The sequence below is a fragment of the Prenolepis imparis genome, unplaced genomic scaffold, assembly GCF_030444845.1.
Source record: "Prenolepis imparis isolate NDT839.2.m4 unplaced genomic scaffold, iyPreImpa1.0 SCAF_17, whole genome shotgun sequence".
Lineage (NCBI taxonomy): Eukaryota > Metazoa > Arthropoda > Insecta > Hymenoptera > Formicidae > Prenolepis > Prenolepis imparis.
The window spans coordinates 1,148,486-1,175,674 of record NW_028141175.1 but is presented as its reverse complement, the minus strand read 5'-3'; the positions used below and the strand labels follow the sequence as shown (position 1 = coordinate 1,175,674).

Here is a 27,189-nt window from a genome sequence, read left to right as displayed (position 1 = left end):
GAGCGTCAGTAGCGCGCCGACCGTCACTTAGTGAGGGTGGTTTTTGTTGTTCGCGCGCACTTGGCGCCAAATCGGAGCGAAACTACTCCGTGTGCTTCCTCGCCCGTGCATTTTTAATATCGCACGTATGTATTTCAATTATATCATTTGATCTCTCGGTAACAGAAGCAAATTCACTCGAGTAACGTCGTGGTGTCGGATAAGCTAAAAATTACTATATAATCGTAAGTGCTGAGAGAGAACGTCGTCATGGGTACAGTGTGTTGTGCCCCGCGGGTGTAGTGCAAATCGCGCGATCGTGCAAGAAGGATAAAGAAAGGGAATAGAGTACCGCGGTGCGCGCAAAAAGGACGAAGGTTAGAACGCGCGAGTGACTGCGCTAGCCGATAATTTCAGGCATCTCGTCGTAGAGGAGAGTGCAATAGAGAAACGCAGGTCAGAAATAGAGGTACGCGAAGACGATAATGCGGAGCCGTTGCTGCCGTCAACAAAACGACGTTCAGATCTGCTCGTAGTAAGTAAAATGTGTGGGTCTTTTACGAAATTATTCATAGAAATATATTTGCTGTATCCGATTTACGACGGTATCATAAAGGTTGCATGCCCTTCGCAAACTTTGAATTGCAAATTTCGTTCATATTTTCGCGATCAGTTACCACATCGTTTTCATATTGACATTCTGTAATAACTGGCCGACTATATCTATCGAATTATTGAAATCAATCAATTTTGTTTTTTTGAAAAATTTCCTTTTCATTTTTCTCTCTTGAATCAAATGCAAAATTAAATTAAAAGCACAAAGAGATTTTTAATCTTATTATAATCATGTATGATATATTTTTTTAAATAAAAAATACACAGCTTGTAAAATATAAGAATCGTGGACATCATTTATAAATATTTCTCACTCTGTCACCTGAACTTATATTTCCTATTTTTAATAATAACAATAAATCATATCTATTATAATAATATAAACCACGAGATTAACATTTTTTGGAGCATTTTTTATTCGCAAACAAAAGTTACAAAGAAAGATGCAACAAAAAAAAAAAAACAATCAAAGAATTAGAATCATTGAATCATTTAAATTCTTAACGTTAGAATCATTGAATTTTATTAAAATATATTAACGATATTATTGAATTTAATTGATGAATTCTGCAGCATGTTGCGCATACACAAATACATTACTAAAATATCATGATAGAATATTTTAAAATGTGAGGATTATTTGAAATTAATCTCTCTCTTTCTCTTTCTTTCTTTTACATATCTGCAGGGAAAAAAATTTAAAAAAAAATTGTTTATTACAATATCAAAAAAAAAAATGCCAAATTTATTTTCCTCTCCTTTTAATCAACTGAAACTTTTGTCTAAAGAAAAAAAATCTGTAATTAACTGTATCGAACATCTTTGAAATTAGCATTTCATTATCCAAAGTTAGATGAGATGGATCTTGACTTTCTTAACTCCACTCTACATAAATTATTTTGCATTTTCTCTTAAAGACGGTTATAACTTCTTATAATAGAGTACAGAGTAGTTTATGTAGCAGAGTATTAGTTTATGTAGTAGTTAATTTTGATTGATCTAGTTTCGCCGTACATCGCGACGTAATTCTCATTTTTACTCGAGTTACTGGTTACTGGTTCGTCTGTGTCAATTGGAGCGATTGTCGAGTGGTTAAGTGCAGATTCATTGCCCTCGATTTTCACGTAAGAACGAACACGCGCCGGTTCCGTTGACGTTGCTTTAAAGGGTTAAAAATAAGGCGTAGAGTCGCTTGAGGCGATCAACCGTAAACTAAGCAGTGTATATATATTCATGGAAAACAATTTTCTCGAAATTGCAAGGTTTTATGTGGATGTGAAATGTTTCTTAAATATTGATTTGTATAACAGCAATTTATATCATCATATTGTCGATTTTTTATGCGAAAACAATCATTCTCTTATTTGTGCAAAGAGAATTAAATATCGAATTAGTTTATAAAGAAATATATCAGGGCAAATAGTTTGTTATTGTACACGGAGAGAATTTTCTCTTAGAATTTACCCTGAAAATCATGGTAATCGTGGGGTTTGTGAAGTTAGCACCCCAACATGCAATTTTTATAGTTCTGATCAGAGTTCTAGCTTCTTTTTAAAGAGTATAAGAGTACTTTGTCATTAATATAAAGAGTTCCGTCGATTAACGGTTCCAAATTTAAGTCTGAAAAATGGGGTGCTAACTTCTGATCAAAAATCGAGATCGAGTAGTTCTGAATAGCTCATTTGCTTTGTTTTTAGGTCCACTAGAGTTCCTGATTAATAAAAAACATTTTAAATATTGCATTTTTTAAAAAAATTAAAAAAAGATTCCAAAAAAAAATTATTTTTTAAAAATTAGTTCTGATGATTAATTATAACATTTTAACATATAATGAAGAGTTCCTGATAGTTTTCAAAAAATTACATTCAACTAAACTTTCGAAGTATAGCTTTGAAAAAATCGAACTTCGGTAGCACGGACGTGACACTTTGACTCGTTAAATCACAGTTCCAGTAGTTCTGGCATGAGTTCTGGCTAGTAAAGCAAGAGTTCTGAAGAAAATTATTATGGCCGGAAACGATTCGATCAATAATTAAAGAGTTATTCGATTTTAAAGAACGTCCGTTCGAAATTTTCCAAGTTCCGTCGAAAATTTATTTTTAAGAGTTCCAGTAGTTTTGATTACGCATTTCGCTAGTACTTGGAAAGTCCTGAAGAAAAGTATTATGGCCGAAAACGATCCGATTAATAATTAAAGAGTTATTCGACTTTAAAGAATGTGCGTTCAAAATTTTTCAAGTTCCGACAAAAATAAATTTTTAAGAGTTCCAGTAGTTCTGGCATGAGTTTTGGCTAGTAAATCAAGAATATAAAAGAAAATTATTATAACCGAAAACGATCCGATCAATAATTAAGGCGTTATTCGACTGCAAAAATCCTCTGTGTCGAATTTTTCCAAGTTCCGGCGAAAATTATTTTGACGATTTTCAATAGTTCTCGCATCAGATTTGGTTAGTACTTTAAAAATTATAAAAATAATTCTAATGATCAAAAGCGATCCGATTAATAATTAATGTTACTTGATTATAAAAGATTTGACACTGAAATTCTTTAGAGTCGAATAAATTTTCAGTGTTGATTAAATTGCTTTTCATTTGCAGTAATATAAATTATTTTTATAACTTTTAAAATACTAATCATATTATAATTGATGCGGGAAGTACTGCAAAAAATAAATTTCGTCGAGTTTTATAAAAGTCTTGAATAGTGATTCATCAGGATCGAATAACTTTTTTTAGTAGTTTGATATATTTATTTCGAAAGGTGTAATTAATATAATTAAAAATATAATCCAGAAATAATTCAGAAAACACAAATACGTTTAGATTGTGTATATTAAAATACCTTTAATATATGCATTTAATATATACTATGTATAATATACTTTGTATAATACACTCTAAACTTATAATATATAGCATATTTAAAAAAAAATATTAAAGTAAGATATATAAATATTTTAAAAGAAAGTCAGCAGAGCTTGATCCTTACAGCACGAAAGATTCGGAGAGAATGCTGACATAAACATTGTCCGTGATACCAAGTCTGTTTAAAGCAGTCAATTGTTTATGTCGGTTATATATATATATATGTATATATATATATATATATATATATATAGTCAAAAGTTACTGTCCGTTAAACGCTGCAATATGATAGCATAACCGCGCTGCTAGTGCCGTACTTCTACTTTTCCATCTTTCAAGAGAAATAAAAAAAAAAAAACATAGGGTATGAGTACTTACAAAAGGTACCCAACTGTCACTCACGGATTTTAATGAAACTTTGCACACTTGTAAAACTATGCAAAATAATAGACACGTATTTTTTTTTATGTGCGGAGAAGCGATTTTAAGGGCAGACTATACCACAAGTGGTAGGGATAAAACAAAAGAAACAATTAATGAATTAAATTCAATATACTAATTGTTATTGAAGAAACTATTATTGTATGCACTGTTAAATTTAATAAAAATTAATTCCAAATAACTTGTTTAACAAGACACTTCATGTACCTTTAAAAATTGTCGACCAATAATACTACAAATAAGAAAAAATATGATTTTCGCCACAAAGTACTCACAAAGTATGGGCGTTATATTTAATCAGCCATTTTGTATTTTTAAATTATAATGACAGATTCGAATTCTGCGACCCCGCAAACCTCATAATACCTCAGTTTTCAAAAAAATTGTCAAGAATGTATTTATAACGTGAAAACCACCCCATATATACAAGGGGTTGTTTCTGCCCTTAAAATCGCTTCTCCGCACATAAAAAAAATACGTGTCTATTATTTTGCATAGTTTTACAAGTGTGCAAAGTTTCATTAAAATCCGTGAGTGACAGTTGAGTACCTTTACTTGTTAGGATGAAAAGAATGCTCCTGATTTCGGTGAATATAAAAGGATGGTACTAGCGGTGCGATAACGTTCTCATATTGCAGCGTATAGCGGATGGTAACATTTGACAAACCGACATACACAACTGAGTGCTTTAAACAGGCTTACTCTCCAGACTTTTCGTATTTTTATATATCTTACTTTAATTTTTTTTTAAATATGCTATATATTATAAGTATATAGTGTATTATACAAAGTATATATTAAATGCATATATTAAAGGTATTTTAATATACACAATCTAAACGTACTTATGTGTTTTCCTCATTTCTGAATTATATTTTTAATTATATTAATTACACATCTTTCGAAATAAACATATCAAACAACTGAAAAAAGTTTATTCGATTCGGATGAATCATCATTCAAGACTTATAAAACTCGACGAAATTTATTTCTTGAAAATTACAATATTTCCCGCATCAATTATAATATGATTAGTATTTTAAAAGTTATAAAAATAATTATTATACAGCAAACGAAAAGCGATTTAATCAACACTGAAAATTTATTCGACTCTAAAGAATTTTGGTGTCAAACCTTTTATAATTAAATAACATTAATTATTAATCGGATCGCTTTCGATTGTTAGAATAATTTTCATAATTTTTAAAGTACTAACCAAATCTGATGCGAGAACTATTGAAAGTCGTCAAAATAATTTTCGCCGGAACTTGGAAAAATTCGACACAGAGGATCTTTGCAGTCGAATAACGCCTTTAATTATTGATCAGATTGTTTTCGGTTATAATAATTTTCTTTTATATTCTTGATTTACTAGCCAAAACTCATGCCAGAACTACTGGAACTCTTAAAAATTTATTTTTGTCAGAAATCAGAAAATTTAGAACGGACGTTCTTTAAAGTCGAATAACTCTTTAATTATTAATCGGATCGTTTTCGGCCATAATAATTTTCTTCAGAACTCTTGCTTTACTAGCCAGAACTCATGCCAGAACTACTGAAACTCTTAAAAATTTATTTTTGTCAGAAATCAGAAAATTTCGAACGGACGTTCTTTAAAGTCGAATAACTCTTTAATTATTGATCGGATCGTTTTCGGCCATAATAATTTTCTTCAGAACTCTTGATTTACTAGTCAGAACTCATGCTAGAACTACTGGAACTGTGATTTAACGAGTCAAAGTGTCACGTCCGTGCTACCGAAGTTCGATTTTTTCAAAGCTATACTTCGAAAGTTTGGTTGAATGTAATTTTTTGAAAACTATCAGGAACTCTTCATTATATGTTAAAATGTTATAATTAATCATCAGAACTAATTAAAAAAAAAAAATTTTTTTTGGAATCTTTTTTTAATTTTTTAAAAAAATGCAATATTTAAAATGTTTTTTATTAATCAGGAACTCTAGTGGATCTAAAAACAAAGCAAATGAGCTATTCAGAACTACTCGATCTCGATTTTCGATCAGAAGTTAGCACCCCATTTTTCAGACTTAAATTTGGAACCGTTAATCGACGGAACTCTTTATATTAATGACAAAGTACTCTTATACTCTTTAAAAAGAAGCCAGAACTCTGATCAGAACTATGAAAATTGCATGTTGGGGTGCTAACTTCACACACCCGTAATGTGGGACAATATAGTATGGAAAGAATTTTATGAAAATTTCTCTGATTAATATTTATCACAACATAATAATATCTACACGTTAAAATATAAAACATGTTTGAGTAATTTTACCATGCAGTTTAGTAAAATTAATCGAACATGTTTTATATTTTATTGTGATAGATATTATTATTTTTATTGTGATAAATATTAATCAGAGAAATTCTGATAAAATTCTTTCCATACCATATTGTCCCAGGATTACCATGATTTTCAGGATAAATTCTAAGAGAAAATTCTCTCCGTGTACATACACAATTATTTGCTGAGAAAGATAGCAATTTGTTGGAGAGTAAAATGACATTTGATATCAATTAACACATTTTCCAATAATCAGTTTTTTATTCGCTTGTCTACGTCAATAATTTAAATGGTTTCTCATTCGTGCCTTGATGAAATTTCGTTCGTTGGTTAATAGCGTTAGTAAAACGATAATTTGTGAATTGCATGCAATGTGAAAGCAATCTGCATCAGAGATCATTGATACATGATTCATGATCATTGTTCAAGTATAACTATATCATGACATAGAAGAAAATGCCTCGGGTGCCTGAAAATTGCATAATGCATGTAAATTAGGATCAGATTGAATATTAACACATTAATATTACAAAGATGTTACTGGTTCAACTGTGTTATCTGTTAATGATTCTTCTAATTACACATCTTTACAAACTTATTATATATTTTGCGATTGATCAAAGAAAAGGCAAAATAATACAATTTTCTTTAATCTATAAATTTCATAATTTTGTAGATGGAAATCTTATTCAATTCATATAAAAGTGAAATTTAAATGCAAATTGTAAATCTGATTTTCATCGATAGCAATTTTCACAATATTAATGTTTTGTATGCGTATGATGAAGTATCATAATTTTTATTTTCAATGTATAATATTGTTTTATATATTTTATAATATATATTCTAATATAAAAGTATATCCCTTTTAATACTTACATAAGATGTCGCAATTATAAAATTATATGTAAGTTGTATAGATTAAAGACTGATTATTGTTGAACGTATATAATGGCGAAAAGACATGACAAGTTTTACAACATTTGATACGCATTCAAGATATTGATTTTTGCAACACAACGCCATCGTTAATTGGCCAATTTCAAACTCCACAGTAATACGATATATTTATACAGAAAGAGAGAGAAAGAGAGAAGGGCGAGAAAGAGGGTGCGGGAAAGAGAGAGACGTATTTATTAGTGTTGATTAAGTTTACAGTTTTCGAGTGCAACTAATTTCTGTTCCTTCTTGCTACGAGAATAAATCTACTCTCAAAATGTTGCTCATTGAAATGCATGAGATATTACGATGGCAAATTTGCGCGCATCAATTCTGCAAACTCTAATGAGCGCTGGTTGCTCTTGAAAGCTTGCGAAATAAAATCAATTTGATTTTTCTTCGTTAATTCGGAATTTTATTTGTCGGAGAAATGAATGGAGATTTGAATGCAGTATTTCGCAGGTAAGAATTTTCCATTGAAATCGCAGCGCTTTTCAATAAAGATGGATTTTATTGATAGAAACTGTTTTCATGAGAATTGAGATAATTCCATTTTTTTTAGATTCACTAATTTATTTCTGATCAAATAAATTTTTTTTATTTCGTCATTTCTTGATATAATTATAAGATGAAAAATTGTATCTTTGAGATAACTAAAGTAATAGCCGGTATTCTTTTTATTGAAAAGTTTATTGTTTGATTTTAAGATTTAACGTAACTTTATTAATCTAATTATAGTAACGCATTTGTTTATTTAAAAGAAGTCACACATTCAAGAATCCTTAAAAAAGCTCGTCGAAAACTTAGAATTGCATGTTACATTGTGTAATAATCCTTGACCCAGTGACAATTAAATCAGCTAAAGAAATTTCTACTGTTGCATACCACATCGCTATTTCCCTTGTAAACTTTATAATATCATTTCAAAGATAATTTTTTTATAACGTGATAATATATATTATTTAAAAGAAGTCACACATTCAAGAATCCTTAAAAAAGCTCGTCGAAAACTTAGAATTGTATGTTACATTGTGTAATAATCCTTGACCCAGTGACAATTAAATCAGCTAAAGAAATTTCTATTGTTGCATATACCACATCGCTATTTCCCTTGTAAACTTTATAATATCATTTCGAAGATAACATTTTTTTATAACGCGATAATATAAATAAATAATCATTAAATAAATTCAATTTGATTCAAAATTTGCATAAAATAATCTGACGATTTAAATTTAATGTTATTGAATTAAACTAAATACAAATTATTTATTCTCTGTATAAATCAACACAAGCTTGCAATACAATACTATACTAATATATAATTTAACGTGTTTATTAGTTTAAGTGAGATTCTCATTTATTATAATAGTATTACGTATATTACTATATTAGCGGCTGACCCAGATGATATAATTTATTAAGTTATAGTGCAACAATTATCCCATATGGAGAGATATTGGAGAGCATATAACTCTGGAGAATACAATCACAAATAGAATAATATCTATATTAATATATCTGTTAACAGCTAATATCTGTACACAGTTGAAAAATTTGTTTCCTTGTTAAAAAAATGCTCGTTAAAATTTTGTGTTAAATATTTAACACATTCATGTGTTAATTTAACATATTGCTGTTCTGTTAATTAAACTAAAATTGTTAAATTATCAGAACTGAAAAAAAATGTAAAAATAACACACTGTGCATCTATTTTTAATATTACACAATAAATATGTTCCGTATTATTAGTAACAAGATTTATTTGTTAAAATTTACAGAAAAAAAATGTTAATTTTACTTTATAATATAAATGGGGATGATAAAATGTACCCGTGTGGAAAATTGTCTCATGAAACTGAGGCAAATGCTTGTGGCTAGCTATTCTAAACTATATTGAATATCTAGCTAGTAATATTATTATCACTTGCCAGATTTTTCCATGTATGTCATACTTTAAATGCTTAGTCAGTGATTACATAGTTATTTGGAATTAACCATGATATCGTATTCAACTACAAAAATTATATAGTTATTAGATAGCTACTAGCTAAATACTAGTCAGTTTTAAGTAAAAAAAAAATCATGTTTCTCATAATACATATCCAATTTCTACCTATATATTATCTAGTTATTCTGAGTTATAGATGGCGTTATTTAAAACTTATCTAATTATCACCTCATACTTGTCTAGCAAAAAACTTTAATTAAAAATGAAAATCATTTTGTATACCATTTAAACTTTTTATATAAGTAACAAATTTACTGAATGTATCAATTCGAATTTGGTGCAGTGAATAACGCGCACAGATCATAATGTGAAGATTCCAGTATCGAATCTTCGAAGGTACCGAGATTTTTCAGCGATTGCAAAGGTAAAGTAAAAAAATATAATATCAATATATTAATAATTAATCATAAGCATTACAATTCTATCTGATTATTAGCTAATATAACTAGACAGTTGTAGGATACTGATGATTTTTATTTTCCACACGGGTAAAATTAACCATTTTTTTAAGTTAATTTTTACATTAAAATTATGTTAATTTTACATAAAATTTATTTCAAATTAGTTGGAGTTTGCATTTATTTTGTGTTAAAATATTAACACAGTATTCGTGTCATCATTTAACATATCCGTATTATGTTAAATTAACACAAAAATTTCTGTTTGGGACCGTTTGGGACAGGTGATATCTGTTAAATTTAACAAAAATTTTTCAACTGTGATACATATAATTTTATTCATAATACCGCGTTGAATCGTTTTGCTTTCAACTTTAATTGTGCGCTATAATTATTCGAACAATTCATATAGTAATGATTACACGCGCGAGCTTTACGTGTATTCATTCTTCCGCATCTCATAAATAAAGTGGCGCACGTGACCGCATGGTTCCCATCAAGCAATTATGCCTGTAACTTTTCCTCGCCGTGTTCATTTATCACCCACGCTTTTCACACAAATGATTAACCGGTGGGAGAACGCTTAACGTGCGATTAACCTTCGGGCATCGATAAAATGTAAAGCGACTTTTTTCCCCGATTATATCCGCCGTTCTTTCGAATTATACATCCAATACAATCGTTTCATTCGATCGATTAATTATTATCGTTCGGAATTGAATAAAAGGACGCGCAGGATCTTTCTGCGAGTTTCTTAAACGATATTAGAAAGTTTACGGAGAAACGTCTGACTCATCTGCGCCCGCGTTCTCCTCTTATTTATCTCGAGAGACGAAACGTCTCTAAACGCCGGCTGAGAGAGAGAAAAGAGAGAAAGACATTCGGAATTCTTACTCTCGCGGACAAATTATTTCTGTCGCGAGCAATCTCATTGCTTGAAACGGTCAAAGCTTTGTAGCGATTAATCGAATAATAAATTCCACAACTGCGGAATTTACAATGTAATTTCACTTCGTTATTTAATGGTAAAGTACTACGGAAATTACATTCCTGAAATGAGATCTGTGTCAAGTGAGTTTGATGTACGGCGACATCCACAGACTATAATTACAAAATAAAGCTAGAACAAATTCCATAGCCTATTTTTTTTTTTTTTTTTTCAAAAAGTTTGAACACACGTTCTCTGTTGGTATAATTTAATGCACGCAATTAACTCAAAACAAATTTTAATATATGATTATAAAAGGTAAAGTAGTCCAGCATATTTGTATTTCAAATTAATATCACATTTTTTGCTAAAAATTTTTTTTACTATGATACATATTCTCAAGTTATTTCAATTTTGTTAAATATAAAAAAATAATGCGACTGTCTAGTGCTTTAAAAATTCTAGATTAATTATAATACAATAAAAAAATATATCCAAAACTTGTCAATTTTTATTAAATAATTTTTTATTAATTTTTATTAATCGGTATGAAAAAGACGAAACACTTGAAAGAGTATAGGATATAGCCGTATGTTATATTTGATTTAAATTTCTCCTAGGCAATTCTTTTCTCAATTGTGAATTTTTACAAGGAATATTAAAGTCTTAAAATAAATATATTCGGTGCGCGAAACGAACCTGCAAGAAGATGACTCAGGTAGTTTCAGAGGAAGCTTGAGTCATGATTTATGATTCGCGCTTCTGCTCGAAGATTGCACGATCGTGGCCGTCAGGTTTCGCTTTGCTTTTTATTTTTTTAAACGCTTCGTCTGTTATTGCTGCTGATTATTCATTTTAAAGCAGCAGCGAGCAGATATAGCTAGACCATTAAAAGCGCCGAGAGAGAGAGATAGCATTCGCGATACGAGCTCCCGGTCGATGCGAACAAAAGGCGACACCTGTAACCCAACGTTTTTTCGCGATAACAATGAGCCAACGAAAAAAATAAATACCCGAGATAACGTTGACTTTTCATTCTGAGTCACGACGTTGGAGGAATGGAACTGGCAAATCTGAGGCAACGCGAGCATGTAAAATTGCGTTAACGGGAGGAAATGCACCCGCGCTGCATGCTAAGCACTTCCGGCGGCAGATTTTTATCTCTTCTCTCGTTTTATTCTCGAATAATCTCTGTAACTGAATTTTCAGATTAGCACAATGTGCACAGGCTGTCCCGTTCTTTCCTTTTTTTTGCGCACTGTCTTCATTTGAATTAATTTAAAGTATTATACAAAGTAGTTTTGTCCGAGCATCAATGAAGGCCGAGAGGCAGTTTTGAGTTTTATTCAAGCGATTGAATATATTTAAGGAATTTTCTCTCTATTTTATTTACAAATAAATTTCACATCTATAAGCTAGACAGAAATAAAGATACGAGATCTTATTTTTCATTTGCTTTTTAATTTGAGAACTTTAATTTGATAATATATATTAATCTAGAATAGCCTTTTGTATATTTAATCTGCGGATCCAATTTTATAAAATATTCTTTATCATTGCTCTAAACTGCTGATAATATATAATATATAATATATGTCACAATCATCTCTTCGATATTACAGTTTTGAAAAAGTGATAAGAAATTATCGAAATCATCGAATCAAGATAATTATCCGCATTTCAACATCAACATTCCAAGATTGTTGATCATACAGCAACGATAATATATCAATCAAGTGATGGTGCAGTTTGCGTATACAATTTGAATTTACAATGATTGATTGCCGATCGATTTGCATATTGCGTCAATGCGAGAAACAACCTTTTTTACGCGGTTTACTTTTTTTATGTCGGAATTAATTCTGCACGTCGAGAGATACTCTTCGGTCGAAATGGTCGAAAGGACCGAAATCTTACGGTATCCGAATACGTGCGTGTGTGTGTGTGTGTGTATGTGTGTTGTATGTGCGAACACACGCGAGAGATGTCCCGTTTTAATCTCCCGTTGATAAATATCTCTCTCTCTTTCTCTCTTGGCGTCGCAACATCGCTGTGTATTTTAGTTCAGAAAGGATATTACGCGGTTGAATTTCTGTCTGCATTTTTTGTTCATCGTTTTTATATCGAGTCGAGGACGGTGCTGTTTTTGCGAAACGGTACATGGTCGTGCTAGACCGTCGTGTTGATATTACCGCGATGTGAATTTATTGAAAATGTCCAGCACATCGCGCAGAAAATCGAAACCGCGAGAAATCCATTCAGAAACTAGAACGTTGGAATTGTAGAATGTTTTATGCTCAAAGTTTCTTGGTAGTTGTAGAATTGATCCTTAAATTTATTAGAGGTTCTTATTATTCGCTAATTAATCTTTAGATTTTCGACTCTGATTATTCATAATAATAAAGAATATAAAACAATTCTCTCTGTAAAAATTATATATCGCACTTTGAAGCAGAATATGCGTTTAAAATTATAAAAATCAATTTTCTTTTTGAAGCTTACTTCGTCAAGTGTCTCGTTAATCTTGTCCATGTCGGATAGCTAAATCTTTCAGGTTTAAAAATATTCCGTAGAGAATAAATAATTTCACATTTCAAGATATTTTGAAAGAAAATCTTTTTTTTTAATTCTTAAGCTGTCCATGAAATTTTTAGATATCCTTTTTACAAAGAGATCGGGAAGAGTCTTTCTACGGAAATTAAAAACCGGCCACACTTATTTACAATCACAAGTATTTTACAAGCGATGTCTCGTACCGCTCTTTCAACAAGATCTTACAACAATAAGAACGAAGCGCGTTGTGTATCTATGCGTAGCAGATGACTCGTCAGTGTGGTTGCAAAGGGTGGAATGCATTTACAAAATCCTGTTTCTTCTGCGTTGTTGGAATACGAAATACAAGCATGCGACGTTTATTCACGTCGTAGAATGCTCGTTCGCCATGATCTATTTTCCTTAGAAAAATAACTGCTACCCGGCGTTTATACAGATTTATTTATATAAATATATAACGCGACGGCTGCACAAATGCATGTATGTGTAATGTCATTTTTCTCTATTTTATTTTCCATTAAGAGGTCGGTGCAACTTTTTCTATCAATTTTATTATTATTGGAAAATTATTTTTTAAATGTTTTAAAATTAATATAGATAATAACTAAAAGTGGAAAACAAAACGTGTGTTAAAATGAACGTCTTTCAATGCTCGTCTATTTACAATAAACATATGTAACATATTTATTATTAAGTAGATATAATCTTTTAACACTCTCTTGAAAATTTTCTCCGTTTTTAACTGTACTACTTGAAGTGGGTAGCCTCAAAATCAATTTACGCCTGGGGTCTCTACTTTAATCGCCTGACGAAGTAAAACAGTTGGCCGATCGCCGATATTGACCTATTTTTAAGGTCTCGCCTAAAAGAAGCTTTATAAATCACGAAACTCATCTAAAGATGTTTCCTTGTCGCTTTCTCTCTTTCTCTTTCTTTCTTTATCTCTTTTTTACACCTTCTCAGCGATCTTTTCAGCCTATTTTCTCTTGCGTGCCTTCGCGTACGCATGCTTCCACGTCACGCGTGACACTTTACGCAAGTTACACGCAAGCGCTATTATGATTTTTAATTTTTAATGTTGCGTTCCCTCTTGTAACATCGAATCTCTCGAGGCGCTTGGCGCGCATCACGTGTAACGAAAATGTAATAATCCACGAACCGTGAGAGTTTGCTTGCAATTTATGCAAATGGGATTATGAGGAAGACAACGTTCGAGGAAAACAATAATGATAATCGTTGATAGCAATGATTAATGCATGAATCCTCGACTTTGTAAATATTACTCCGTCGTTCTTTTAAGCGTACTTAGCCTTTTTTAGGCCTAGGATATATTAAATTATTAATCGCATTATCTTTGAGAAATAATCTATGACATATCGGAATATGTGTGCGTAGGGAATATCGAGAATCGCTATCTAAAACATTTGTCACCCCATTTCATCCACCTCGAGTGTTGGAATGGTATTATTTTTGCGTCTGTTATTCTAACACGCGCTTTCTCGATGTCATTGTTTGTAATGCCGGGCACAATGAGTCATTTCATTTTACAATCATGCAGGCGGAGGCTGTCTCTCGTTGAGAGAAGAGGGAGGGGGCGTCGGAATTAATGCTTATTGCGACGATACGTACGTGTACAGGCACAGTACGCTGCATCGTATGTCTGATTGAGCTCGAAACCAATTTCGAACCAATCAAAGTTGGTGAGGTCGTTGACGACAATATGTATTGCCGTATTTGCGCTACGTAAGGGACATGGAAATACAGCCCATTGTGGTTACCCTGCGCGCCGACTTGATCGCATCCGGGAATGGAAGGCTTGCAAATTGGAGCAACTTTCGCTATTACCTAGAGCAGCTACGTCTTCGACCACCGTTCCTGTTTCGCATTACAATGCTGATAATCCGGGCAAGCTCGAAACGGCGGCAAATTATTCAATGAATCATTCAATTTTCAAGGAAATTATATAGTAACGATATTATAATTGTTATTTTATCAATTAGTTGTCAAAATTATTAGTTATAAAAATAGCTCACTATAACATATCTTATATGCTGCATTTACGACTACGAGCAATAATATTTGCAAATACAGAAATAATTATAAAATACAATTACAAAGTACACATTGAGTTTTAGAGTTTATCCTCGTGATTTAAAAGTGAAAACAATTTTGGATACACATTTTGTATGATAAAGTCCATCTTAAATTAGATGAAAAATTTAGTATTTGAAAGAGGCCGCATTTAAGGCACGTGTTCCATCGATTTCGTTTTATATATATTTCAAAGCACACATATGCGCAAACGTATTATAACTCTACAGAGTGTAGATGTCACGTGCGACTGTGCAATATATTATATAAGAAAAATTCTGCTTTCTGGCTACGAATCAAGGTCGAATATGAATTATTAACGAGGAAAATATGAGGGAATGGGATCGAAGGGGCGTATAGACATATTTCGGTAAATAATTTTGCTCTCAGTTTAGATGCTGAAACTTTGGAAAATATAACGAACGATAATTCTTTGACATTGGTGATTATCTAGTCTTGCATGACAGAGTTACATATACATACACATACACGTCAATAATATCCCCGACCGTCTGATAATCAATGAAACGCTCGAGTTAATGTGTCATCGGACATTGTAAGAACATTGTCGGTTGACATGCGGCGTTGACAATCGATTCGATTTCGCAATAACGTTCTTTATACACGGAAAAATATTTAACATTACGATCGTTATATATTACGACTATCTAATGCGCTTTCTCTTATAAATCACCTAATATCAATATAATTATTATTGCAATGGATGGATGAAAACACGTTGGTCGGAAAATTTGGTCGAAGCGCTAATCTACAATGCATTAAACACTTTACTGGGTGGGCGGGCGAGCTTATAAATAATTTCGTCGAAGCAGCGAAGATATAGATATACATAACGAATCGTGAAATATCGACAGAACAAATTTCTGCCTGTTGAACTAACGTTATAGATTCGAGATTGCGAGAACTTGGATTCATACTAATTCCGCGTTAACTCAATATTCATTACCTATCTGTAACGTGGATCAAACTTTATTGTCAAAAGGAAGAAAGAGACGGAGACGGCAAATTGGTGGTCCAGAATCGATTAATTAAAATGATTCGGTGTAACAGAGAACGATTATCCGCAAACATGAATGATGCAGTAGAAAGAAGAGAGGGGTGGAGAAAGCAATCAAAATAATTCAACGGCGGATTGCATAATGAATCTAGATAAAGGTCTAAATGGATCTCATCGTCGCGCGAATCTCAAGATCATGCTAATTCTAATCGTCGGCATGCGCTTAATGGCGTACTGTGGTTACGCGTCATTTGACAAGCTTAATAAACGTCTTTCGTAATAAAATGATAACGGACTGGCGAACGAAATTTGCATTTATAACGGGACATTAGAGTTAAATGTAATTTTGTCGCGAGAGGTACGATCTTTCTTGTCGGACCATTAAGCTATCCCTGCGAGGACACAGATAGGTGCGTAAGATTCCATTCGCAAAAAATCCGACTGTGATTGCAAGAGAGATAACAAAACAATGTATTTGTTACTATATCGGTGTATAAATACTTGCAGCTTTAGTTACTGCACCCTGTTTACTTAATGTTGTATATTTCTACGTAGAAAGACTTTTTCTAAGGATGCTCTTTGTAACGAGTTTATAATTATAACTCGCTTGCCTTTTGCTTCTGTATTTTTCTTTAATTTATTCAATTTACTCCAAATATTTTTCCCCCGGTAAATTTTTAAAACAATTTTGCAGGTTTTTAAAAAATTTGTCCGTGTAATTTACATTTTCCATGTCAAAATTGACACGTGATTTATTCCCCTTTTTTATCTTACATCAATTGAAATGGAGAATTATAAGAAATAGCTGTTTCACAATGAATGCAACGCGTGCATTTGCAAAAGTCTAGTCGTTTCAAATGCATTCGTTATCAACGTGTATATATATTTATTCGTGTAATACATGAATACGTCCTCTCTTTCTCTCTAATGTACGCGAATGTATGTTAATCGAAGCGATGAATCAATATATATGTACGTGCATACGGGATTAAATATATCGCCCTTAGATAGCGGAGGAGGCCGCAACCTTTCACGTTGGAATGAGCGGGCGCGGGATCATTGTCGTGCCCTCTCTCGCGTAATGATATACATCAAATCCCTCTTGTGTGTTTCTCTCCGTTCGCACCACCGTCATCCCAGTAAATAGCATCTGCGCCGCGCGGACAAAGAGTAACGAGTAGTCGCGACTTGTGTAATGGCATTAAATGTCAGGTCAAGAGACTGGCGAGGAAAGCCAGTTGAGTCTATGCGCGCACCCACCATCCGCTCTTTATTTCAATTTAACTATACCTGGCGCACCTATTCGCACCAGCATTCTCCACGAGAGCACCTGCGATCGGCGCCGTTCGAATTGTGTGTTCATCTAAAGAGGAGAGCCTTTTATCGCGCGGTCAAAGGAAATTTTGCATAACTGCGCTCGTTACGAAATATGCCGTGGGAGTCTTTGCGCGGTTCAACCACAAAGCGTACAGAGATATTGCGAGATGAGCGCAAATTCAAATGCAGTCGAATTATATATATATAATATCTCTTTGGGAAATATTCAATAATTCATATAAAGGAACATATCTAATCGAAAAAAGAAATAAAAATTAAATATAAAAATGGCCTTATTAAGTACGATTAGAAGTTTATATAATTATTATAATTAATTTGCTTCTCGTTTCCGGCTACTAACAGGATTAGACGGAGTAAACTTAGAATTTTAGAACTTAACAAAAGGTTCAATAATTGAAATTTTATATAATTTATATATACTTGCCTTCCTCCAAGAATACTAATTCAATATCATAATCGGTTATTCATAAGCGTGTAAATAGTTTTATCGTTCCGCGAAAAATGAGAGATCAATTTGAATATTTATGCAGTATATAACTTCTCCGAAGCATGTTGAATAATTTTAACTTTGTTTAATATGCGAACATTTTATATGCACATAGAAACAGACGTAATTGAATTTTTCTTTAAAGAAAAACAAAGATAATTAAAGCACTCTCGTGTATATATAGTTAGTACTTTTTTACTGCGCGCAAAACATTCGACATAAAAGCTAATTGAGATATCGGAAAAAATATAGGAGGTAAATTGTATTGTTAATAACAGTTATACGAGATATCGCGCAACACATATATTCCATTAATAATATATATGATATATGGTATCTTTTCAATCTTTAATTCTAGAGTTTATTGTTCGATATGCAGTAGATATTTTTATCGCGTATAAAAATAATTCTATATAGATAAAATACCAACAGATATCTTTAATTTTTAATTCACTGGAAATACTGCATACGTTTTCTAGTTTTGTATGAATATTGTTAAAAATATCTTTTGAAAGTTTAAAACTATATTTTTATATAACTTTTAATGTGTAAGATTATTAATAAATAAGTAATATCTTTAATCTTCTTTATAAAGTTTATATATTTCTTTTCTTATTAGAAAAGACTCGTAAAGAATTTAGATAGATGCAAAGAGTTAAAAGTTAAAGGGATCGAGGATGTCTTGTATGCGACGCAACATATACATATAGTATATAGAGAATGTGCAAGCTCTTTATATTTTACATCACCGTAAGCTCGCATTTTCGTAATAATATTTTTGTTTGATATATGTTCGAAAAAGAAATTTTCTGTAGAATGCAGTTTCCGCGAAAGATTGCATGAGAAATGATTGCACATCTTGTTTCTTAAATGCGATTCCTTCCTTTTACGTCACGTAAGTTTTAACTCTTCATGCACAAATAAAATAATTTATCTTGTGTGTGTTATTACTATTAACTGAAATCATAAACAAATATCTGCACAATGAGAGAATCTTATATAACTTATATACATCTATAAATACCTAAATATTTACAGTGTATCTTTCATCCTACACTTTATCATTATTTGTGCAAAATTGCCGATATATATCGGGGATTTATTAATAAAATAAAGGTACACGATACACACTTATAAAACGAGCTCTCTCTCTCTCTCTCGTTTATGATATTTATCTAAGCGCGTTTATAACGTAACTAGTTTGTTTGCGTTAATTAAATTTTCTCATATGCATAATCATTTACAAAACAGCTCGAGGAAAAGTTAGGCGAGTTGTTTCTCGTGGATTTCGTTTGAAGATGTCAGTTTTAATTTAATGAAAAATTCTCTCTGCATAATAGCAAAGCGACAAGCTCAAAATGTCTTCAGAATATCATTTCTCGCTATTAGAGATTCTTTTGTTTTTCATACTCTCCTCTCGTCTTAATGCCGGTTAATTAAAAATATTTTACATACAATTATACAAAGTTGCGCCATTAAAGCGAGAGTTTTCTCAATTTTCTTAAATGAAATTCTCTCTCCTTTCGTCTGCAATATTGATGCATCTCTGGGAGTTGCAACGCCTTTGGGGAGTATCGAGGACGGTTAGAAACATCCAATTTTTCTCGAAAATTGCGAAGCACATATATTTTATTTAAAACAAAAATATATGTGCTCCGTTTTCGAGAAAAAACAGCAAATGTATTCAAGAAATTTTAGAAGTTTGTAAAAATAATTCTCAACTTTTTTTTATATATTACTTAACCAACACAACGCTACGCGCGCGTTGATCTTCAATTTTATGTTAAAAATATTTTCAACAAAATAATATCAAGTTTGTTTTAACTCGATTAATATTTTTTGACAGAAATCAGTTGATAACTGTCAAAAATATTAATCGAGTTTAAAGTATTATAACATACATATTATTTAAAATATATTATTTTAATTTTTATAACATATTATTTTAAAATTTAATTAGCAAATTAACAGTTTAATCAGCTGATTTCTGTCAAAAAATATTAATAAAGTGAAAATTTGCTAATTTACAATAATAATATGTTAAAAATATGAAAATAGTTATATGTTATATATATGTTAAGTATAATACTTTATCTACGGTTATAATAATTTTTGACAGAAATCATCAAAGCAAATGTTCCACGACTTATAAAGACCTTAATTTTTGAATTCAAAGTTTAAACGTTCTTCGTGAAAATTAATTAAACTATATGTCGCAGAGCATCGTTCCTGGGCGCGTTTTAAAGGTCTCTTCAAGGCTTACAAAATGAGCCAAGGAAAATGTTCTCCGACTTATAGAGGCCTTAATTTTTGAATTCAAAGTTTAAACATTTCTCGCGAAAATTAATCAAACTAAAGTCGTAGAGCCTCGTTCCTGGGCGAATATAAAAAATATTCAATATAATTATATTTTTAAAAAATTATTATATAGTTATCTCAAATAATGCTACTTTTTAATAATAAATAATTAAGTGATATTTGCTTAAAAAAATTTTGTGATTTATAAAAGTATATAATTATACTATATCAATATTGTCTTTTTTTCGTGTTGCGAAAAAAATCTTGAAAACAGCGCATTTCCTCCTATACATGTGCCTTTTGTGAGTTAATTGTAGATATGTACATACAGGTCATGCGAAAGATCTTTCTTTCCTGGTAGTACGCCTATTTCCGGCGGCTTTCTCGAAATTTTTACAAACCGACATTGCATTTAAACTCTTTTCGATACTTCGACATGGATCAATACCAAATTTCCGTTGTGATATGTATACCTGTGTAAAATTACAAGTGACTGAAGAGAAAATAGCAACGACATTTTAGTCTGCATAATTATTGCCACATAATCTTTGAATTATCTCAAAAAAATGTTCTAGTTTGTACAATTTTTTTTTAATATTATATATACATATACATATATATATATTTTTTAAACATAAAACAGAAAAATAATACACGCACATTTTTAATCTCATTGTCAAATTAAATTATTTTTCGATACTTTTTTTAATCGCATGAATGTTACTCTTAATTAGTATTAGTAGTCGAGTATGTATGTACATACATAAAATGAATTGCAAACAGAATTATCCGCTAGAAAAGTGTTATTTCCAATGTTGCTAATATGTCGAGAAGCCTGTGAGTCATCTAGAAAGTCATTGCACTTATGACTTACCTGGTTGTACTTTACGAGATTTCGCTACTCGGGAGCACAAATGTTCCAGAACTGCTATGATAAGATAAGCCAATGTCATAAACCGCTTTGATGTTGCTGACGATTGGATTACTTTGTGAATTGCAACGATTGCGTCGATTTTAATCAATGTTCTATCCCTATAACAGCGTTATAAATGATATAATATCGAATATTCAATTCTTTTTCGAAAAAAATCAACAAAATAATTCAGGCAATCTGATTTATGCATACGCTTATATCGCTATACAAAATATCGTATAATAAAAGTATTTTCCTACATCACATTAATTTTATATTTTATTCAATATAAGAATTATATATTTTTTTTACATCTGTAGACGGATAGAGCGTGCAAAATGAACGGCTGGTATTATTCGTGTTTGTCCATCCGTGTTCGATTTCTACGTTGTTGTTCGGTTTGAAAGCGACTGGCAAGTCGCCGTGGCACACATTACGTGTTATGGCCGTACGTGTTAAGGAGAAGCCGGAAGCGTCTATTTTCAATCGCACGTCAACCACGTCCGGTAATTCTCTATATTAGTACCGTAGTACTATTCGAAAGATTCCATCGTGATTTGTCACGTGAATATACATGTGCTCGCGCGCGCGCGCCCTATTAAATCAAACACATTAAAGTGGATGGTTATCTCGCTCGCAGATTAACACAATAACGTCGCTGGTAGGTGCACCAATTTGGTACTCGCCACCACGAGGCGATGGTCGTCGTAGGAAAAGTATTGAAACAAAAACAATCATTCAACTATCGGTATAATGATAATTGATATAACTAAATGATAAATGATTGGTGGCTAATAAATGACTAATAAATGATATATTGATAACTCAATGTACCTATATATAATAATGTAATCTATAACATTATTATATATTTTTTTTATAAGAGAGAAAGAGAGAAATTTAAATGTTATTAAATATTTTTTTATGCAAATACAAGTGCTATTAATTAGTACTACACATAGCAATTTATATTACGAATTAATATTATATAGTGTCATGAGAATCATTAGCATTAAAACACAGCCTAAAATTATTCTGAATGTTTTACATTATTTTCTATGTTAATATTAAGATAATAATTGTAGTGAGAAAAAAATGTTGGAGCATTTTAAATATTTTCTGTTAATAAGTACATCGTTTATACTATTTATTTCAATTTAGAAAAAAATTTTATCATTTGAAAACAGAATAATTTGAGCTGTCCAAAGTTCCTCGACTATACATATATGTATACATACATACTTTTAATCGAAATAGTATTGCAGTTTTCAAATTTTTAATTATATCAAAGAAATTAAATTTAAAAAATTAATTAAATTAAAAAAATAGATTAAATCAAAAGGAATATCGTGTGTTCATTTTAACGAGTAGGTTAAAGAGATAAATTTCCATCATGTCGACGAGCATTGAGTGAACGTCTCACGTTTCGCTGCAAAAAGACGTCGCAATTGACAGCGACGGGATCCCGTTACTAATTGCGTCATCGGTACCGTTCACCGTTATTACTGTCTTTGTCATATGGTGATTGTTCGGTTTAATTGTAACGTGTAGAGAAATAAAATCGCGCGACGAGAACGGTTTGGTGGTCAAGCATCGTGCAGTTGAGCTCTCAATATACGAGGGCAGTTCGATAAGTCAGTGACTTTTACAAGATATGGCACTCAAATCGCAATCTAATTTTATTTCTGATATTTACCATCTTATTTAAGTATACACACCAAGTTTCAAGTAGATCTGTGAAATAGAAATTTTTTGACAGCGTTCTAAAGCGGATAAGTTTGTGTTTTTTGCTAAAATGGAAAAAAGTGAATTTCGTGTGCTAATAAAACATTACTTTTTGCGTGGAAAAACCATTAAGGAAACTGAAGAAAAGCTAAAAAAGTATTATGGGGACTCTGCTCCGTCGCATGGAATGGTTCACAAGTGATTCACTGAATTTCGTTGTGGTCGTACAAGCACGAATGATGCTGAGCGCCCGGGACGTCCGAATGAGGTCACAACTGAAGAAACAGTCAATCCGTGATATTGTATTGGACGACCGTCGAGTGAAGATACGCGAGATAGCCAAGATGGTAAACATCTCAAACGAACGTGTTTTTAATATCTTGCATAAAGATTTGGGCATGAAGAAGCTGTCGGCCAGATGGGTGCCGCGCTTGCTCACAATCGACCAAAAACCACAACGAAATTCAGTGAACCACTTGTGAACCATTCCATGCGACGGAGCAGAGTCCCCATAATACTTTTTTAGCTTTTCTTCAGTTTCCTTAATGGTTTTTCCACGCAAAAAGTAATGTTTTATTAGCACACGAAATTCACTTTTTTCCATTTTAGCAAAAAACACAAACTTATCCGCTTTAGAACGCTGTCAAAAAATTTCTATTTGACAGATCTACTTGAAACTTGGTGTGTATACTTAAATAAGATGGTAAATATCAGAAATAAAATTAGATTGCGATTTGAGTGCCATATCTTGTAAAAGTCACTGACTTATCGAACTGCCCTCGTATCTCGCCACAACGAAATGTCTCTCGCAATTCGTCATCGGAATATATACATATATTGCTGCAGAGTCGCACCGTCATAGCTGTTGTCAAAAAATCTCCATTAACGTCGTTGAAATAATTTATTGCAAGGTTGCTTCTTCCATTTGTCAAAGTAAAAGACCTCATATTTATAGCAAGAAATTATGTTCCATCTTTTTCACGAATTTTTTATTAAATGCCGCGATAATTCGTGATTTTTTATACTAAACTCCATAGCGATACTTTTATAACATGGGTTCGTATAACGCGGTAAATCACCCTGATATAATGCGACAGCACAAATTCAAACTTTGTAAACAATTTTGTATATTATTTATTATTTCGAATATCGTATAGTGAAATGTATATTTGCGTTGTACGAGGTCTGTTGGGTATTTTCGCAATATTAAACCGACGCTTTTTTGCAGAAATAAGTATTAGATAAATAATGAACCGTTTAAATATTTAATCGGAAATAATTTTTCAATATCCATATCGTGTGCTTCTCTTTGTCGTACGTAGAAAAATTGACGTCAGACCTTTGAAAGCTTCATATTCTCGCATTAGCTACTATATGCGGCTATAAATAATAATAAGAGGACTGTAGCATAAAACATAATATTTAACAGCCCGCAAAAACATAACGTACGATTGCAGCGAGTTGATATGAAAAAAATATGCGCTGCAGATATAATTACTATTGCAGTTATTACTCGTAATTACTCTTGAAATAATTGTACTCGCACCAACCTATTTTTTTATAATTTAACTCTTTCCGCTCTTTATTTTCACCTGCTTACAAATGTGAGAGAGAGAGAAAAAGAGAGAGAAAGAGAGAGATTCGAAATAAAAATGTTTGGATTTTCTCGTTTAAATATATAATTTGACGCAGAATCGTTTTATTAAAATGAAAATAATTTCTTTCGCAAACGAGGAAAGCTACGATTTCAATTTACGTGCTATTTCTAAATTAATAATGACCAGTCCAACACATATACATATATATATATATATATATATATATATATATATATATATATATTTACGCACTTTTATTAAATTTCGATGCCGAATCGTATTCGAGAAACAAGCTTTGCCCTTCGAAAAATATCATGGATGCTATCAACTCAAGCGTTGCTCACTGTTGCCTTAACTCAGAGCATAATATTATTTCAATGACAGCGTATTCATTACCGCGCGATAATATTGCATCGTATAATATTTATCTACACGATGGCTAAAATGCTCTTGGAAGGCAATTAAGAACGGATCGTCAAATAGATAATCATTGTCGCAAAAACTTTATTCAACGATACTTTTTGTCCGCGTTTAATTAATATTTTATTTTAAAAAATGCTCTGCACATAGTTCATTATTGCTATGCAAATATTAATATAGGTAAAAAAGTTATTATTAATCAAGTTTTATTAAATAAGTTTTACTATACGCTTTTAATTAATTAATATTTTTCTATATTACTATGTGTACTGGTATATTTATGCGTGCAAATGTAATGGACGTAACATGCAAATAATTTAATTTTAATAGACTTATATAATTGTGGAAAAAACAATAGATTATGCTTACGGATGAACGATGCGTATATTAATTAATTGACGAGGGAAAATTAATATGGGAACAGGCGTGTAACATCTGCAAACTATTTATTAAATTTTAATGAAATTATGTACTGTAGATTTAGATTGCATCGTGGTCGCTGTGTGTTGCGATTCGACTTTCACTGCTTTGCAAAAACGAAACCGCACTTCCGGACGGACAGTGCGCACCATGCTTCGCTTTCCTTTGTATCGATATGGCACACAATCGTCTGAATAAGTTTTAATTATGTATAATAGCATTATTAATGCTCTACTAGAAAACAAATTAAAAATTTACCAAAAAAGATGGCTATATCAAATTTTTATTTACAACAAAATTGTAATAGTTTCTGAAATTTAAAAGAGAAAATTAATGGAATAAATTTTATATCTATTCTTTTATAATAAGATTCTCTAATTTTTTAATAAATAATATATATATCTTGACTTTTATAACAAAATAATTATTACACTTGATTATAAATTAATGGATAATGTATGTACACGTCTGATTTATATGTACGTACATATATATGTAAAATGTATATGAGTTAACAGTAAAATTAATTATAGTTTAAAATTATAAGAACATTTCGCCGAGTATTGAAATGTTCTCTATAGAAGTAGACATAAGCATGATTTACGATGCTGACATTCAACACTTACTCAGCATTCTAATTCTAATTACCGGTTGTTCTTTAAATATCCAATAAGCGAATACGCGCCGGTGTAGCAATAAACATGAATGTCAGGCATTATCAAGGAAAGGGTATCTAGCGACAATATAATAACGAGGTAGCGATTAATCGTGCGAGTCAACTCTCGCGGAAACATCCTGGGAACATTTTCCACGGAGCGACGTCGTCGTGTCGGGCTTCGCACGAACAATGCTCTCTCCCTGTGCCGGTAATTCGCGGTCCCCATTGCTATTTTGCAATTTGCTTTCGCGCAACGTGAGTGACGTTACTCGCCTGTGACACAATGAATACGTCGGCCTTATGGAAGATCGCATTACACCGTTGCACTTCTAATTAACAGCAGCACGAGAAGCGAAAGGAACAATGACAGAGAGCAAGAGAGAGAGAGAGAGAGAGAGAGAGAAAGAGAGAAAGAGATGCACCAGAATGTGTTCGGTGCTAATAAATTAGCGAAACTGAAATCTGGTATTTTAGGAACAGTATAATATAATGGAGCGTACTTCATTTTTCGTTTCTTTCATATCTCACAACATTTTTATATAGGAATGGCAAATATGAGATTTAATTCTTTATACAAAGATATGAAATATGCACTGATCCATATAAATCATATTCTAAAGATATAAACACAGAATACAGAAAGATTTTTCATATCTATTATTTATTAAATTAAATACAAAATTATATTTGATAAAATTTATTTTTAGATTAGATATTTTATTTCTTATATAATTTCCAAAGGTTTAGGTTTTAAAAGGCTTTTAGTATTCGAGTTGTTTATGTTATCTGAATAAAAATTAATGTTATTATAAAGAATACTAAATAAACATGTGTATTATATGTTTTATATACAGGGTGATTCATTTTAATCTTGACAGGCAAATATCTCGAAAAATACGAAAAAATGTTTCATACAAAAGTTGTAGGATTTGACCCCAAGATCAAAGTCAAGGTCACCGTCAGATGTCCCCCTCGAAATCCTACAACTTTTGTATGAAACATTTTTTCGTATCTCCCATATTTTTCGAGATATTTGCCTGTTAAGATTACAATGAATCACCCTGTATAATATGTGATACGTGAAATACGTGTATAATATGTGATATTTGAAAAAATTTTCTGTTATTTATCTCTCTGTATCTTTAGTATCGAAACGGAAATAATACTGTATAGATATGGAAATGACG

The 27,189-nt window shown here is 31.6% G+C and overlaps 1 protein-coding gene across 2 annotated transcripts in view; it reads left to right on the top strand.

Moving 5' to 3' along the window:
* LOC145946592 (uncharacterized) overlaps positions 1–27,189 on the top strand; it is a 52,818-nt gene continuing 25,629 nt past the window's right edge. For both annotated transcript variants that reach the window (XM_083056299.1, XM_083056298.1), the window contains exon 1: positions 1–514. The gene's annotated coding sequence lies outside the window, so the exon portion shown is untranslated. The remainder of the gene's footprint in view (positions 515–27,189) is intronic.